General features: G+C 40.3%; 1 protein-coding gene across 1 annotated transcript in view; it reads left to right on the top strand.

Moving 5' to 3' along the window:
• Positions 1-1,957: 1,957 nt before the first annotated feature.
• The window catches only part of NRSN1 (neurensin 1), a 102,666-nt gene continuing 90,876 nt past the window's right edge, over positions 1,958-13,747 (top strand). Inside the window, exon 1 of the mRNA XM_085607046.1 lies at positions 1,958-2,111. The gene's annotated coding sequence lies outside the window, so the exon portion shown is untranslated. The remainder of the gene's footprint in view (positions 2,112-13,747) is intronic.

The raw sequence follows: 13,747 nt of genomic DNA, 5'->3' as shown, positions 1-13,747 counted from the left end.
TGAATTGGCATATTTGAAAGAGCGCGTGGAAACACATAGGGATCGATTACAATGCTGTTCGGAACGGCTCCGAATCGGATTCCGGTTTTCCAAATCGGATTCGGAAGCCTTGTTTCCGACCAAATCTGAAAAATTTCCAAATGACCGATTATGATGGTCGGAATTTCAAAATCGGTTCCGAATACAAATCGGACGGCATTCGGAAAGTCCAAGTCGTTCGGAGCCAAATCGTGTGTGTCTACGAGCAGCGTTTACGAACTACTCAGAAGCTTTACGAACAAGTGATTACAATGTCAGATTCGGACAGCCTTTCCGATTCGGTTGTTCCGACTCGGATCGGCTATCAGAATCTGACTTTGGGAGCCCAGAGAAGGACCCCCTTCACCCGGAGCCTTCCGAATCGGTCCTGTGGGGGTACCCAAGGGACTTCCCTTTCAGGCCATGCACAGTGGGGCAGGCACCATGGGGTGCCCACCACAGGGTGCACGATTTTCCCTAGCAACCCCTTTCTTCAAAGGGAGCCTGTGTATTCGGTCGGAACAGAGGCTCCAATTGAAGTCAATGGGAGTCTGAACGAATCGTATCCGGATGCAAAGCAATCGGTCTTTCGGACTCCCCGGATCCGATTTGGTCGGAAAAAAATTCCAAGACTGATTCGGTCGGAATGCTTTCCGAATGGCATCGTATTCGACCCCATACTCTCTCTAGTTAGTGGCAGTGTCCTTCAAATACTCTGGAAGCTGTCCAGAAGGTTGCAGTTCAAAACATTTTTTTCATGTTAACCTCTGCTACTTTTACAGATACACTGCAATAGATAAATGTAGCCTACTTTTACATTTAGCATACGCTTAGTGCCTTGGTAAGTATTATGGACTTGGGATATCCAGTATAATGAGGGCCAGATCTTCCTCCTGAAGGTTTTAGGCTCTTGTTAATTTGCTGTTTTTATTTACAAGAATTAATTTTAAACCATAAGCTATGCCAGTGTGCCAGTGTGACATGACCTCATTCATGCCCCCCAATCCGCTTCGTCTCTCAGTTGGGAGCAAGAACTGAGGCTCCAGCTGACCTCCTGTGACCCTGTGTAATGTAGCTTAGTTTCAACACTGCCTCTCAGCATCACATCATGTATTTAAAACAGATAAAATCTTCGGGATGCCCGGACATACCTCCGAAAACCGGAATAGCCCTTTGCAATTCACGCGGTATGGGCACCTTATAAAACATAGATAAAAAGCCATATAGATCTCATAGTGAACTAAAAAAAAGTGTAAACATGTGAGGTTGCATCAACATAATATCAATAAAACTATGTCTTTGCTTAGAAATAATCGCGTTTTAATGTTTACCAAACGTTTGGCTTGAACTCTTAAACGCCCATCTTTCTGTTATGAAGCACGCGTGTAGCTTTCATCGAATGCGCCCAGAGAAACAAAGAAAGGGCAACACTGGCTGGCGTTTGAGCCTCCTGATTTAAGTGCATTAAGGAACGTGTCAACCATCTTTCTATTACATACCATACAATGTAGCTTAACGAGCTTACCAATGATATCACAAAAAATTATTTTAATTAATTCTAATTAAAATAGCGTGCACTGCAAGAAACCTATTTTTTTCAATGTTTTAGATAATCTAAAGTTAAGGAATTAAAACACAATATTGAGGAAACTTCCAACACTTATAAACAAAACCTATTGAGGATTGCTTTGATTTCTTTCTTTTTTTTAGGACAAACGTATTCCCCATTAATAGTGAACCTTACAGTCAGGACAAGATGGCCGGTCAATTTGCCGTAACATTTATATATCTTTGTCAGACGCTTTTGGCAGACTGCTGGCTTGTGCGCTGCAGTGCTACCCCGCGGCCACTTGAGTCGCTATGGCGCCCAGAAGCTGGCACCGGGGTTCCTGGAGCTGTCCGCAGCAGTGCGCAGGCCTCGGTGGCGAAGGCAGAGGCTGCGAGCGGCGGGTGCTGCTGCGAGGTGAGATGCCATAGCACGAGTGCTGCCAGTGTCCTCCGGCGAGAAGGATGGGAGCCGGAAAAGGGACCTGCGAATAGCAGCACTGCTCAAGTCCCGTGGAAGCAGCAGCAAGCAAAGGGGTCACAGACAGGTACTGTTACAACTAGCATAACAGCAGCATAGAAGGGAGAGGGCACCTAGGAGGGCATGCGTCGCTTGACCAAACCTCTTTTTTTGTATTGAACAGGCATTTATCACCAACCTGTCATATATATTATTAGTTAAGTCCTCAAAAAGTGAATGACGTTATTGCTTGGACAACATTAACAAATGCTTGTGGAAATTCCTGTTTAATCCAGATGTATCTGGAAATTGGGTTCTGGTGTCTCGTCAGGAATGGTTTGTTGCTGGCCTGTAATGATGCCGTTTGATTTTAATGAACCAGTTTTAATTACTACATAAATATTCAATTATTGTATTTCGTATGTCGAAAGTGTCCAAAATCAATACTCTGCTCGGTACTACATGTAGTAGAAAACACTCCTTAAGTTGGCAGCTGAAATGTTCACCAGGTGAGACTACTACCAGTACCGTAAACATGTTTCAGTGCATTGCGTAGAGAGATTTGTTTTTACTTTCCCTATAGCCCGCTTGCTAATTTTTGCAGGAATCATTCTTATCTGGACCTCTTTTTGATCCCTTGATGCCAATGATGTTTAACTGGGGCATTGCCTGCCCTTACATCGCTTTCATTTCAAGCTCAGACAACACGACTTGACCTTGAAATAAATACAGCTGGAAGTTGGGGTCGTTGGCTGAAAAGTCTTGTGCAGTTAGGGAGCAGGAGATGTGAATTAATGAAATCCCATGGAGTTTTCTGTATACACATTTGAGAGTACTTTTGCTAGCATGCTTACCAAGAATTATAATATGTGCATTGATACCCAGCGTTGTATTTTACTCATGAACTCGATTTCTTCACTTTCTCCCCTACACAATCAAGCATATAGCGAAAACATTACAATCAGACACATCACCGCTTGTCAATTGTCAATACATGTGACCACTATCATTCGTCTGATTATTTTTTTGTTGTGTGAAAACCCTATTGTTTTACAGTGGGAGGTATGCACCTGTTCTCACCCACAAAATCTCCAGGTAAGAGGGGTGCGAATATCTTTGGGTGCTATACATCGCCGTGGGTGCATCTTGTCCGAGAAAGGTTCAAATAGGGCATGTAGCTTTTATTACTGTAATGAAGCGTCACCTTCACAGTGTTCGGAGCTCATATATGAAACATGACTAGCCAGAGAGTAGGATACCTTAAAGGCATAGCTTATAAAAACGCAAGAGAGGGAGAGGAATTCTGTATTCAACTGCATATGGTTATTAACTATTAGGAGGTGGAGAGAATAGGTGTTTTCATAAATTTGTAAATAATTAACAGCTGAGAAAGTCTGTACGTGTATTTATGGCACAGACGCCGGCTGAAATTGTATTTTTTTCAGTAAGAAAACCACTGATTGTACTCCCTTATGAGCATGTGTCATGTTTTTGGCAGCTTTCATTTGTTGACTTGGTTTTTTTAGCTTCTGCTTGACACACGGAAGAGGGGAGGGCAGTTGTGTGACGCCTCTCGTGACGCACGCTGACGCTTGGGCTCAGTACCTTGGAGAGCAGCAGGACACGAGTGAAGGGCGAAGCAGGGAAGCAGGTCATCAGCTCCCACGCACAGCCGCCCTGAAACAAGACAATTGGTTTCTGCCTCTCTGTGCATAGCAGTGTACTCGTGCTGCATGGGCTTTGTTCCAAACCGCACGAAGTCTGTGTACGAAAGGTGTGCATGAATTACTTTTTCATTCACAAGTGAATGTTAAAGAGCATAAGTTGACAACTGCAACTGTGCTCGTTTTCTTGGAGTAATCCGACAGTTTTTGATATTTGAATGGGTAAATTGGCAGCATAGTTCCAGCCTCAGGTGTCAATAGGACATTGGGCAGAAATAATAGAAGAAAGTCCTGAGTTGCGAGGTGAGACTCTGGAGTTCCTGTAAGAGGTGGCGAGTGCAGAGGCCTAGCTTTGCAATCACTTAATTTTTTTATTTTTTTTTATATTTATTGAAGTACTTCAGTGACATAAAAAGCATTACAAAACAGCAATACATAAGACCAAATTCAGCTTAAACAGATTCATCCTAAAATACAGCCAGATATTACGGTTAAGCATCTTCAACTAAATAGAAATCAATATAAATAAGGTCCCCAAATGTTATCGAATTTTCTTACACCCCCACCCGCATAGCATAGATTTGTTCACTTTTCCTGACTCTCCTCATTTTCTGTATCCACTCTTGCGTTGATGGGATCTGTTCTGGCCGCCAGTTCTGCAATAGCAAGGATCTTGCCACTGCCATTGCGATATAAAGTAATTTAACCAACTGCACAGGAATTTTAAGATCCGGATCAAAACCATAAAGCATCAATTTTTCATTTAAAGGGATCATAAATTTATAATAGGTTTGAAAGAAAACAAATATTTCATCCCAAAATACCCTAATTTTAGTACAGTGGACCATTACATGAGACCAATTGGCAGTGGTATACTGTAGACATCGAAAACAATTAGATGAATAGTTTGTATACATTTTGGAAATAGCCGCGGGAGTACGATACAACAACCATTTCCCCAAAAATAACATTCTACGCCAATTAGCGCCACGGTGTGTATTAAAATTAAGATTGTTAATGGTCCTCCAAGTATTCAAAGATAGTACATGATTTTCCTGTTCCTGCCATTTTTTGATTGCTTTTTGACACAAATCCACTTCCCAACTATACGCTAGGCATCGCATCCACTCCCCAGGTTTCCTTACACATTCCTTCATGAAAAGGTCTTTAGCCAATTGAGTTGGTTGATTAAGATGTACGACATCAAGTTGTCCCAAAAATTTATAGATCGTATTGTAGGACCCGACCGACAAAAAATTCCTCTGAATAAGACATGCCATCTCTATCGGAGTTATCCATACTCCATTTTTAAAAAAATCGACTATTTTAATAAATCCTGCCTTGGCCCAGTTACCCACTATCTCAGATCCACTTTTAATACCTATTAACGAAAAGATACTGGACAACAGGGTTGATGAATTAATCAATGGGAGTGACTATCTTTTAAACATAGCGGCACGTTTTTTAAGAAACCATAGCAAAATCTTATAACAGACTAATTTGGGAGATTTAAATATCTGCGGGGGGGGCAGTATCTGATTTTCTAGACAAATTAAATAGAAAAAAAAAAATATAAATAAGGTCTGACCTTGAGTTTGATTCATAAACCTCAACAAATACTGTATAAAATATGCGTTGTAGTAATCTCTAATATTTGGCAGAGAGAGTCCTCCCTGATCTAAATCCTCGTAAAGAGTGCTAATTGCAATGCGAGGTGGTTTTTTTGGCCAGACAAAAGCGGAAAACAAAGATTCTACCCTGGAAAAATAAGTTCCTGGCAAAAAACAAGGTATAGTGGAAAACAGAAAATTAAATAAGGGAAGAACGGACATTTTTATCAGGGGGATCCGACCCAAAATCGAAAGTGGCAAAGAATTCCAACGCATAAACATTGAGCGAATCTTTAGAAGAAGGGGGTCAAAGTTAAGCGAATATAGAACCTTGAGTGTATGAGAGAAAAAGACCCCGAGATTTCTTTTCGGTTTAGTATTGATACAGCACCTTAATTCGGGATTTATTTCCAGATCTCTGCTCCCGCACACCAGAATCTCTGTTTTCTTTTTATTGATCCGATAACCCCCTAAGGCTTCAAATTCCTCGAAAATCTGAAGAACCCTTACTTGCGAATATAATTCGGGATTGATTAGTAACATTATATCATCCGCATATAGTTTAATCTTCGCCATTGAGGGAACTGGGGGAGAATACTTACACAGTTCCTTATTGCAGCGGCCAAAGGTTCGATAAAAAACGCAAAAAGAACTGGGGATAAAGGGCAACCCTGCCTCGTGCCGCGCTTGACTATCACTGTCCCAACCATTACCGTATTTACGATAATATTAGCTTTGGCCATAGTATAAAGATTCCAAATTAAATTTACGATTTTATCGGGAATACCAAAATGCTCCAAAATAATAAAAAGTGTCTCCCATACCACTAAATCAAAAGCTTTTTCTGCATCCAATAACAAAATCAAAGCTGGGATCCCCCGTGTCTCGAAATAATCTAAGGCTTCAATTAAATAATGCGTATTCGTGAACAGTTGCCTTCCTGGAATAAAGCCATTCTGATCCAGATGGATCAAGTCTGTTGATATTCGATTAAAACGCATTGATAGTAAGTTTGTGACGATTTTATAGTCTGAATGTAATAGGTCGATACGGGATCTTTAGCTTCTTTCCCCTTCTTCAAAAAACTCACCACCGTTCTTTCTCGAAAAGAGTCCGGAATTGGGCCTCCTTCCAACATCGAATTCAATAATTGCAAAAAGATATTAGAAAAAACACAAAAAAAGGTTTAAAAAAATTCAGCAGACAATCTGTCCGGGCTGCAAGGCCTACCATTTGGAAGATCTTTAACTACCAATTCTATTTCTTCCAAAGAAAATGGGCGCATCAATATTGAGTGATCGGTTTGGGAGAGAGAGGGCAATGCACAATTTTCTAAAAAATCTGCTAGCTTTGGCTTATCAATATCATGTTGCTGACTGTAAATATTATTATAATGAGAAAGCATTATCTTCCCTATCCCCTCCGAATCTACTGTGTCTGTCTGGGTCACTGGGCATATTAAGCCTCTGATCAAATTAGCCGCAGCTTGTTCTCTCACCTGCCAGGCTAAAAACTTCCCAGTAAAATTACTGTCATACTATATTTTTTGAGATTGCCTAAAAAAAATCTCCTCAATTTGAGCATAGTAATGCGCGCTGAAAGCCCGTTTTGCTTCATCTAATTGATGTAAAATAGTGCTGGAGGGGTTCAACTGCCTTAATTCATTTAAAACATGTATTCTGTGTTCCAAGGCAATCTGCTTGCATTTGGCCAATTTAGGTACTGCTGCATCTTTACCTATAATAATTCCACAAACAAAGGCCTTCATAGCATCCCAAATGATATTAAGCGGAGCTGTTTCAATATTACGGGATACAAAATCACTGATCTCTGATTTCATAAATGTTACCCATGCTTCATCATTCAAATATATTTTGTTAAATACCCAGCGCTTGGGAGTCTTTAAATTTTGTACTAAAGCAAACCCAATAACTAACATTGCATGATCTGAAAACCCATTATGAATGGACCTCTGATGGGACATATTAAGCCGTCTAGAAGCGAGAAAAAAATCAATCCGAGATGAAGACTTAAATCTCCCTGACCAGCATGTGTATTCTCTTTTTAACGGGTATCGTGTGCGCCATGGGTCACAAAGGTCTAAAGTTTTTTTATAGCTAAGAGTGATTTTCAGCGATTTAGGTTTAGGTTGCTTCCTTGATTGTGTGGTTGAATCCAAATTCAAATTCACTTCATGAGGGAAGAGGAACATAGATGCTGATCTTTGCAGTCAGTGTAACAAAGAGGGTATGCTTAGAAGCACGGCTGGTTGAGTATCGGGAGATAGGCATAGAGGTCAGGCTTTGCTGCCATTTTTAAAGAACCACCAATTCAAGTCACACGACGCACCTCCCTACAAATTTCGGTAAAAGGCAACTCTTAGTAGTAGTCTCCAACTTTACAGTGACAATAACTTTACCCTCTGTACATTGCTGGCCGCATAATTTTGTTTTGTGCCGCTCAAGACCCTAGCTGTTTTCTGCGTTTAGGTCTGAGAGAAGTTCGGGTGACTTATAGAGTCTGCTTTACGTGAAATGCAATTCCACAGTGAATTGTCTCACCCGACCTCTATTACTTCTAATGGGGACAAAAATGGCTCCCTAAACCGGCCAAATGATAAATAAAACTATAAGATTAAATCATTGTCTTAGAGTTTTATTCATCATTTGGCCAGCTTAGGGAGCCAGTCTTGGCCCCATAAGAAGTAATACTGGTAGGGACAATTCATTATGTTATTGTTGGTTCGCCCCCTTGTCCCATACTTCATAAAGTGTCCTTTCAGGGGGCACCTTTAGATAGACACATGAAATGAAATTACCCACTTAACGCTGGGGCACTGTCTTCTTCAACATGCCTTTGTTTCCATCTTATTCTGCTTACCCATGTTCCCTTTATGTCATTACATTCACTTCCTAAGCGCAAAGAACTTTTGGAAACAGTCCTTTATGAGTAACAACTTGGGATTAGTAGGGTTCTTTGTACCCAGTATCTGGTGCCTGAAATTAACTTAGATTTGCTTAATATAACATTTGTTCATAAGCCACATCATCTATTAGAAGTTCTAATGGCATGTTCTTGCTTCTGTGGAGTTTTAAACATCACACAAAAAATAATGCATTTGAATTTACTTATGTATGTCCAATTGCATAATTGTACTTGTTCGCCAAATTTTCATTGCTCTAGCTTTGTAGATGTTTGGTGGCTTGTGGGGCCAATGAAAATATATGGGACCATGTTCTAACAAAGTGTTGTATCGTTTTCTGATTCTTGACTTTCTTGGAAAATGTGTAGATTTTACAGTAACCTCTTGATATGTTTGTGTGACCCCACAATTTATTATCTATGTTTTTGGCCCCTTGAAGCTTTTCAGCTAAACTTCACCTCCTTTTGGTTCTCATAAATCATTGTTTTTCTGTTTTGCTTCCATCTGTAAGATGCTTGAGTGTCTCATGCTAATAGATTTTGTGTTTCAGTTTTGAAGCCGAATTAGTAAGTATTGTTTAGTTGTGAAATGCTAACTAAAACACAAATAATAACAACAAACAAATAAATACAAATCCAGAAATCTTAAAGGTAGAGGAAGTGTGAAAAAACTGGCCACTTTCTTTTGTTACTGTTAAAGTTTAGCTTTACGAAATGTAAAATTGACTTCAGAAAGCACCTTACTCAGGCAAAAACATCTTTCCCTTTAACAGGTCTTGTTGTAAAAGCCAGTTGTCTAGGGACTGGAAGTGTAGGCACAGGCGCCTTCGTGCTGGAGTTTGATTGGGTTTGTAGATGTTGCTGGTGAGGTGCAAAAGCAGACAGGCCTTCTTGCTAAGTTTAGAAATGTTTATTTTATTGTTTTCGATAAAAAAGCAACGTTGAGTCAAGCTGTGGGGCACATTCAGTGTATTCAGTACTAATCTTATCACCATCTACAGATATACGTAACAAACGTGTGAATTTAATCAGGTTTTGATCACATAGGCATTGAACTAATATGTTGCTTGACTTGCTACTTCTATTCATCCCCGTGTTCCAGGTCATAGAGGGCACGTAATATTAATCGATAGTTTGTATCCACTGTCATATTGGTTCCTCCATGCCCCACACTTTATCAAAGCTTAGGCCACTATTATCCACAAATTGTGTAACAAGAGACCATAAAAGTAGTCTTTTTTGTTTAATAGACATAGGAAATACGAAGGTCGAGTTCAGTCTGTGGTTATAACATACAGAATACCACCAAGCTAAGTACGATAGTTTGGAAGCATCTTTCCAGTTTTTAGTTATCTGCTGAAAAGCTGCAGCCAATAATAGGTCAATGTTTTTGGTTTAGTCCAGCTAGTTGAGAGGCTACCTAAAAAGATCTTTTGCTCCAGTACCAAGTATTCAAGAAGTTGTCCAACCCCTGTGAATCGCCTGTTTTTGTGAGAAGTCTAATAATTATTTGATTCCATTTAATTTGGTTATAGTTGTATACTTAATAATTTTAGAATCTGTTTTCACCCTTTTATTTTTCGCCATGAATTTTCTCTTCTTGTATGATTGCCTGCCTCTTTGCAATTAATGTTATCTTTCGTAATGCATTTTGATGCTTTGTTACTCGATACTTTGATGTTCTCCTTTGATATATATTTAATAAACAAATTTTTTTAAACTTAAAAAAGCTTTGGCCACCCCCAACTAACAGAAACAGTCCGTTTGGACAGTATGGATCAATTGATATTGTGACACCCCATTTCTAGAGTGTTGGAGAGAAATCGCTCTACAGTCCATACTATATGCCAACAACAGGTCCCGATCCAACAATACTTTCATGTACTTTGGAGATGACTTGTCCTTCACAGCCAAAGGACTGGTACCCTTGCATCGATATCTATTGATGTGTTTGTGATGGTCCCTTAATTTTCCACGACACTGTTCCAGAATTTCTAATCTGTGAGCAGTCGCAAACAGTATGACAAAAGGTCCCTTGCTATACACATCCCCTCAGACAATTATGATCTTTCAGCCATCCACAGTTATATAACTACGCTTGTGTCATATATATAAATATATATCTATATATATCTATATATATATATATTATATATATATATATTATATATATGTGTGTGTGTGATCAGGGGCACTGTGTTGCTCGAAACATGTCAAACCGAGGTGTGTGAGGAATAAATCTTGTCATCCTATCTTTGGTGTCCATTACTCTATTTTTCACCGCATGGAGGTTCGTAGAGTTCTTTGGTTCAGATAACCTCGGTTCGCTTTGATCTCTGCCTCTTAAAAGGTGGCGGGCAACCGGCAGGGTCGCGACCGCTCCATATCCAACAATATATATATATATATATCCAACAAGCAATCAATCTTCCGTAGTTCAAAACCTGCGCCGAGCCCCAATTCTTTTTCAAATAGCGTGCTTTATTTCAAGCAAAGACAAACACTGTCCCGACGCGTTTCAGAACCGTAGTTCCTTGGACCTGTGACCACATATATACAATGCAGGGGTTTATTTGTATCAACCGAAACGCAGAGCAGGCAGCCACATCTCTCGAATAAATCCTCCCCTCATTCCATTCTGACTCATCCATCTCGCTGATATCACACATCCACTTCTCTTTAGCTTCTCTACAGTGTTTCCCAGATTATAAATGAGGCTTTTGTAAACGATTGAGATTGCACGTCTGAGATGTAACTGCTAACACTTTACATTTCAAGGGTGACTCATCCTGTATCTTGTTAAGGAAATCCTTACATTGTGATAATTGATTGCTTATTTCACTTGAAAGGTTTGAATCTTTGGGATTTGCATAATGAAAATTCCTCTCTCATTGCGTCACCCATTTTCATTCCAATTCCCCACCTTCTATGGTGTTCTCACCTATATCCCATCTCCAAAACAGAACCACATTCCTCAGGTCATGCAGCAACGCTGAGTTCCTTAGAGAAATTACCAAGGAAAGTATACCTTTCCAGCCGATTTTCTCCCTGGCCATTATCCATACCTGTATAACCACCCTGGTGTGTTCATGAAGTTTAGTGGGTACTCTGCCTCCATAGGAGACTCTGGGATACCCCTAATTCCCTTAACATGTGTATCTTTCATCAGCGATAGATCCTGTTGTGTCAATAATGCAATTCAGGTTTGCCATTGGGGATGCCCAGTAATATTTATGAATATCTGGGAGTGCTATACCTCTGAAATATACCCCAAGTTATAGTTTATTTAGATATTTGTGCCATTCTTCCATTCCATACTAGGTCATCAGTCATTTTATTCATCCTACAAAGAAGTCCCCAAGAATACAGAAGGGACGTAAACAAAATTGGGAAGGATAGTTGTTTTGCATGCAATCCTGCCCAATTGGTATGAAGGGAGCAATTTCTAATGTGAAACATCATCCTTAAATCTTGACAAAAGCCCTTGTAGATTCTTTCTAGAAAAGATGACTACCTATTGTTACCTATATTTCCAGATAGTTAAATCAATGCCAGTATGTTTGAAATGGGCAGGAGGTGTCCTTTCAGGGTTCCCAAGTATTAAGCGGAAATACATTTGATTTGTCCCAGTTGTTCTGGAATCCAGAATATTTGCACAATATCTTCACCTCTTCTCTGTGATCCAGACTAGCTTAAGTGGAACCCCTGTTCTCTGCCAGAGACCGCAGCTGCTGAAGACGAGCACCCATCTGCGTTCAGCCAGGAGGCCACAAATGCTAAAGATAAGCACCTGCCGGGCCCCAGCAGAATGCTGCAACTGCCAAAGACAAGAAACCATCTGGTCTTGGCCAAGAGGCTGCAACTGCCAAAAAAACGAGCGATCTCTAAGCAGGCCAGCAACACTGCTCCACCCCCTCTGCGGTTCCTATTCACTATTGCTGGTTTGCAGAGTTCTTCAAAGTAAAATGTGCCCATTGGATACGCCAAAGGGGTATTTTACATGTTATGGAATTTCCTGGCTCTTTATTGAAACAGTCAATTAGGTGTGAAGTCAAGTTTGCGCACTTTTCTTTTGACTATTGCTTTTTCCTAAATACTGAGTCTCCAGAAGCATGTCAGGCAACCTGCCTATTGTTTAGCAAGGAGGGGCAGAATGTCTTTGTAGTGTAATGGGTGTGGATTGCAAGTCAGGTTGATGGCATCCTGACCCAACAGAGCTATTTATTCCACAAGAGAGGTCTTCATCATCTTGCACTTTTCAAGAAGTGATCTGTGATATTTCCACAGCCTAAAAGCAAGGAATACAGAGTTCTAGTTACACCACACTGTTGAAATTAGGGAGTGGAACACCCAGGGAGAACTAGGGATTGCTTTTCATGTACTTTCCAATGAAACGCTAGGCTGTTCTCTTTAAAAACCCATGCTGGATCCTCAGTACTTTAGTTCAATTCTAGGAAGGAGAAAAGAAAAAGAGAACTCCTTCTTTGCTTGAATGACAAATGAAAAAGTTGCCTGCTGGAGGTAAACCCCCACCTCATTATCTGCCACCGTTAAATTGTTCCAAGAGTGTGGAAGACTGCCTGCTGAACTGACTGACAAAGAGAATGGGATTTTGGCCTTCTAGGGATTCTGCATCTTGAGCTTGGTCGTGCCTGGAGCTAAAAACACCCGGAACAAGAAAGCTCACTTTCCAGCTTTGTATGTGTGCGGCACTGTACAGCACACATGTGACACAGGAAAAGGTTTAAAGTTAGTCTGGGCATAGTATTTTGCAAGGGTACCCTTCTAAAACCTATGCTAGACTCATGCTGGCACCTTTACACTATAGCACAAAGGTGTATGTGTGACATAATTGTGCACCAGTGCTTGGGAGAGCGTAGGACAGTGCCATATATCTGTAGATATGGCACTTTCCTACTCTCTCCCTGTCACGCAGCGCTGTAACTTTGGGTGCTACGTTGTGTGAACATTTTGTAAATTTGGGCCCTCATCTTTAATATCTGTTGCACTCCTTTAACTACTTCCTTTATTTTTGTTACATTAAGCTAATTTAATTTTTATTTTGTATAAAACTTAATTTTGACCTTCAAGTTATTTCTTTCTTTTTCCATACGGGTTGTTTTTGGTTAATTTGCACTCATTTTCCTGCAGGTCTGACTTTATGCTCAAGCTAAGCTGCCAAATATGGTTACACTTTGGTAAAAACTGTTTTTTCTACTGAGTGAATCTGAGTAGCGTTAGGACTCAGTCTCAGCTCATGACACAACTGTGACCACCTCTTCTCTTATCTTACCAGGTGGAATCCCTGTAGGCACCATTAGTGCATTTTCAGTTGTTGGCACAGCCAGCACTATATTGTTAAAAGTTTAACTTGCAGTGACTAAGTACATTTCACCCTCTCTCTTTACCAGATTGGTACCAGGATTTTCCTGACTCTCAGAAACATCTCCAATAATATTTTCCTTCTTTACAACTTCACACTTGCAGTATTTCTCAGCTGTATGCCATGCAAATCTTGTAACCCTTCC

The sequence above is a fragment of the Triturus cristatus genome, chromosome 5_2 (assembly GCF_964204655.1).
Source record: "Triturus cristatus chromosome 5_2, aTriCri1.1, whole genome shotgun sequence".
In the NCBI taxonomy this organism is placed as follows: domain Eukaryota; kingdom Metazoa; phylum Chordata; class Amphibia; order Caudata; family Salamandridae; genus Triturus; species Triturus cristatus.
Note: the sequence above shows the minus strand (reverse complement) of the source record. Positions and strands in the feature narration are given on the sequence as shown.